Source organism: Limulus polyphemus, unplaced genomic scaffold (assembly GCF_000517525.1).
Source record: "Limulus polyphemus unplaced genomic scaffold, Limulus_polyphemus-2.1.2 Scaffold1999, whole genome shotgun sequence".
Lineage (NCBI taxonomy): Eukaryota > Metazoa > Arthropoda > Merostomata > Xiphosura > Limulidae > Limulus > Limulus polyphemus.
The window spans coordinates 4916-10332 of record NW_013667609.1 but is presented as its reverse complement, the minus strand read 5'-3'; the positions used below and the strand labels follow the sequence as shown (position 1 = coordinate 10332).

At 30.5% G+C, this 5417-nt stretch overlaps 1 protein-coding gene across 1 annotated transcript in view; it reads right to left on the bottom strand.

Moving 5' to 3' along the window:
• LOC106465611 (proliferation marker protein Ki-67-like) overlaps nt 1-4553 on the bottom strand; it is a 79346-nt gene extending 74793 nt beyond the window's left edge. Inside the window, exon 1 of the mRNA XM_022393535.1 lies at nt 4508-4553. The gene's annotated coding sequence lies outside the window, so the exon portion shown is untranslated. The remainder of the gene's footprint in view (nt 1-4507) is intronic.
• Nucleotides 4554-5417: the final 864 nt, after the last annotated feature.

Genomic DNA, 5417 nt, shown 5'->3' with positions numbered 1-5417 from the left:
GATAAGAGGTTCTTATTTTATATTCCAGCTTGTCAATATTCAGTAGTTTGAGTTCCTAATTCGTACAAAACTAGAGACATCAAAAACATCCGATTTGAACCAGTGCTACATTCAACATACCACGTGACACACAAAAATCAATGTTTAACTGTTTTTTTTTTTTTAATATTTACCTTTAAATTAAGGAATTGAGTAAAGTATAATACTAAAATTTGGATTATAATTTACAGTTTGATACAAAACTTACTGACATAAATTCATGAAATAGTAATTCAATAAAATTTTGAATGCGAGTCAATAAACGACATGACATGGCCTTTGACCTGTATGGAAAAGGTTAATAGGGCTTCTTTGCATTTTCTGTCTAAAAGTTGTGTGAGTAATAATGTTTGCTGTTATGGGACAATCAATATAAATTATACAATGTTTGTCAACAAAATGTTTAGCCACAGGACTGGCTTTATTGTCTAATGTACGTAGAGCTCGAAGGTGTTTGATAATTCTATTCCTCATAGTTCTGTCTGTTTCACCAATGTATAATGAACCACAAAAATTGCATCTCAAACTGTATGCTACATTCTTGTGGTTAGTTTTCTCTTAAACATGATCTACGACATGCACATTTGTCTGCTGGTTTATTGCATGTTTTTGGTTTAAAGGTTGATGTTACTAACATATTTTTCAAAGTTCTAACTGGTTTATCTGTAACTCTGATGTCAAGACCTGATTGTATACATGCCTGTCCATTATGAGCTGAAATCTTAGGACTAATATACAATATAGTGATATTTGTGTGAAACTGCATTTTTTTTCATGTGGTAATGTTTCTGCATTGTTATCGTGGACTCTGTTTTCATAACTTCATAAAGTATTATCAATAAATGTTTGTGGATATCCATTGTCTTTAGTATATTAGATATCTTTTGCTCTACTCATGCTAGCCAATTGCCACACTCGCAGATGCGAAACTAAACTTAATGTGGCAAATCTAAATCCCCTTTAATTCGTGACAAAAGTGAATTGAAATTCATTATTACTTTTTAAAGTAATCTTGACAACTGTTGGATATACAAGACTATTTAGTGTAGGTATTATTAATTTATTTATTTTGTGAGTTAATATTTAACAATTGTTTAGTTTTTCAGAACAAGATAGTTAATAGTAATTATTTTAATGGTGATAGGTATGACAAGTTTGGTTATGTAACTTTGTAAAAGTCATACATTGTGTATGCAATTCATTGTTGTCGAGATTTGACTAATATTGTTGATGTCACATTACTCAAATCTTTGTTATTTTTCGATGCCTCAGTGATTAAAGTATTTATACAAGTGGTGCACAAGTGCAAGTTAATAATAATAAGAGAGAACTAAAGCAGCAAAGTTCAGTAAGAAAATGTGAAGTAAGCCAACATGTGAGTGAACAGCCATAATGGGCGATATCTTAAAATGAGTTTCACATTTTGTTAAGAGATAATGAGAATAACTTGTCTTGTCAAAGGGTGTTCTAAAGTAACTGAACCCGACTTTGGTAACCCACAGGGCAATGCAAGTGAGTTATTCACTGATACTATTCTGACAAGAGTAGAGAAAACTAGTTTAGTCATTTGGATTCTAAAGTAATTGAATCAGCCTGAGTGGACTTTTAACAAGAAAAAGAGAATTATTTAGTGTTTAAGATACAACTCTAATATCCATAGTGTAAAGGATTTTTGTGCACATGTTTCACTTGTTTTGAATATATTATTATAAAACAAGTGAAGTGTGTGCTGTTCATTTACTATCAGATTTATCACCAACAAGACACAGACACCTCCTGTAGAAGAAACCTTAACCCACTTATTACATAAAACCCAGACAACAGCAAAGAAGCCACCACTGAACATCACATCAAAGCACATGGTACAATCAATGAGACACTTTACTGAATAAAATTTTGAGACTTATGGCAACTTTCTTGACAGAAAATTCAAGGAATGTCATTTGATTCAACACAGATGCCTTTCCATTAACAGGTACAATGCCTGGCTCCTATAATACTCTTTTTTCTTTTATTTATTTATTTTTAACTTTTACCATTATGATCAGTGATTCTAACCCACTTAAAAATACTTTTAGCACACGTCACATGTACTGTTCCCTTATATTGTTGTTGTTCTATTTTATTTTCAGTTACTCTAAAATCAGTTTGATACCTGTGATGTTCAATGACCCTTGAAAAAAAAAGAATAAGCCAAAATGCCAGGTTCAATAAGTTAACTTTTATCTGAAGTTGTTTGTCGTCTTCATTAAGAATAGAAATTCACCCACACAAATAAATATATAATACTAAGACCACCAAATGAATTGTCAACATATTTTAGTATTTTTTGTTGTTTAATTTCCCATTTGCCTTAACCATATGTTTAAACTGCATTACCAGTGTAGAATAGGCCTCCCGCACATGCCTAAGGTTATCTATTTTTTTTATACAGGAACTTTTTCTAGAGACATCCAATTTTATCCAATCAGAGATGGCCTTACTTAGGTTAAATCCAGGAATGCAGAAAAAGAAAGTTTGATCGTGACCACTCGAGAACTGTTAAGGCTCAATGGTTTGTGATTACATCGAGACTTTGTCAGAGCTTTTGTTTCTTACAGACCAGCACATGTTTAGTTCAATATTACAGTATTGCAGAAAAGTATTACTCACTATTTCAGTCATATAAATTTATATGTAAAACAGTATTGATGATTATTGCCAGTGCAATGTTACATACTAGTAGTCATTTAGTTTATATCTAGTCTTTTTATTGTTTTAACATACAACATAAAAAAGTTCCTGAAGATAAAAATTCTTATTTTATACATATATATATATATATTATGTAGTATAAATGTTGATGGTGTGGTTACTTTGATAATAGATGCCTTAAAGTTATCATTCTTACATTCACAGCTTCAATATATCCACTAACATAAGTTTAATACTTTAAACAGTGTGGCTCATGCAGATTTAATTACATTAGCCATAGTGGTAAGAGTGAGCAGAGTTTTGTATAAGCCTAAATCAGTTGGCAAGTTTCTTGTTTGCCCCAATGGCAAAACATTGGCTTAAATAAAACCAATTGTGTTTTCTGGAGTAATAGATCATGTTTTATTTCTCCTTTTATATACTATGCCTGGAGACTATGCAAATTATGCCTTGAGATAAGTTACTGGCGATTTTGTAATGTTTATATGCTACAATAAATTTTGTAAATCAACTTAATGGGTTTTTCCATGTTAATTTGTTTAAGTAATTGCTTTAGCAGTTCATTTTCTGTATACAAGAACTCCTGTTATTGTAACTTAAGACAAAAATTAGTAAAAGGAGGATTAAGGTAAGTTATGTATAAGCTTGCTTGTTTTTAGTTAAGCACAAAGTTGTACTATGGGCTATCTGTGCTATGCTCTCCACAGGTACTGAAACCCACTTTTACTTTTAGTCTGCAACTTACCTCTCTGCCACTGTAAGCTAAATACATCTATATTACTATTAGTTTTAATATTTTACTACACCATTTCTCTCATCAGTGGCTTACAGCATAATGTCAGTAGGCCTATTAATATATAAATATTATATTGTATAAAAATTGACTTTTAGATCAATGACTACGGGGATCATTCATAACATTAATACTAATAGTGAAGTAAATAGCTATATTATGTAATGTTTATATTGTAATGTAAATCATAAATTTACCAGAAATAATGATACTAGACCCCATCATAATGGCTTAGAATTGGATAGTGGCTGAGAGTGAGACACTATTTAAAGTATTTTATATTATTAATATTGTCAAATATTTAAACAATATGAACAATAATTTATAAAGATTGACGTGCATTTTTATCAATACTATTTAAAACATTTACAAATGGGGATAAGAGTAAGGATTAATGACAAATTATTATTTTCTTATTCTTAACACCAATTATCATTACCTTAATTTGAATTAACGCAACTCTCAGTCTCATTCATAAGAACTAGCGAACCAGCAACAGAGCAAACAAGTCTGCCTGGATAACTAACTTGTTACTGTTAGGCTTAAATATACATTATATTACCACTGCAGCTTGCCCGTACAATTACAGAGCCAACAAATTCGAGTTCTAAAAAATATATAAAAACTAAACAGCTATGTTGCCCATTCTCTGGCCAATGTAATTAACGTTAAGAAAATCTGGAATCACAGAAAGTTCCCTCAAAAGAGTACAATATTCATAATTTAGAACCAAATACTGTAACTATAACGACAACGCAAATTCTAACGAATATTATTACTAGAATACGTTAACGTTAGAAATGCGTAGTTAAGCCTAACTCTAAAATATTAATTGCATTACATACGCTTAATTCAACAATACCAATATAAAAACAAATCTAATTCTGTTTCCAAATACGATATTAACTACTAAGTGTTACAATAATGTTTAATACTCTTTAAAACATATTTACATTTAATATTTGATTTTCTACTTTACCCACCTAAAAAACAACAAATCTTCCCGCGAGATGCATTACGAACCAGCAAGGCAACAAACAATACCACTTACGAATGTATCAATTCGTTCAAAAAAATAGTACTATCTATTCTAAAAACTTTTGTCTGTAATATTAAGGATATAAATAAATTAATTAAAGGAATTGTTGAAATATTCTTATTTGTAAAGAAAGAATGAAAACAATGGACTATTGAATGGCTGAAAAATTATTTTGGTGTACTGATATATGTTTTATTTTGAATATTTGAACTTTAACCGGGATTATTTTTCATTGGGCAAGTTTGGGTACATAAGTAACAAACTTCCTTTACAATTAAGCCAATCATAAATTAAAAAAAAAAAAGAACAATTCGCTGATTTGTTTTTTTCGCACCAAGGTTTACCATAAATAACCTTTTATTTTTTACGCGTAATAAATTAGGTTTTCATTTAATTTTCACAGGAATTGATTACCATGGATGAATAACACAACGGATATGGAAGATTAATAGTGATCAAAAACACAAATATACAAAAATTCTGATTATTATTTTTAAGGAAAATGGCATGTCCAAGTGAATAGAATGCAAAAAATCACGCTCCGCACTTTGGGTACATTGATGCGTTGTAAGAGTGGCGGTCAAATCCTACTAGTACTATTCGACAAGAATAGTACAAGAGTTGGAGGTTAGGGCTGATCACTAACTGCCTTCCCTCTGTTGTATTACTCTAAAGTTAAGGGCGGCTAGCAGATATAAGTAACTTGAGCAAATCAGCTATCTTCCAGAATTTCAGACATAAAATGTTTATATAGACTGTCCCATATTAAAGCAGTTTGGTTTCAGAAAGGAAAGAAATATTAAATATGTTGAAAAGCTATACAGAAATTGAGAATATTTGAAGATCTTTCAA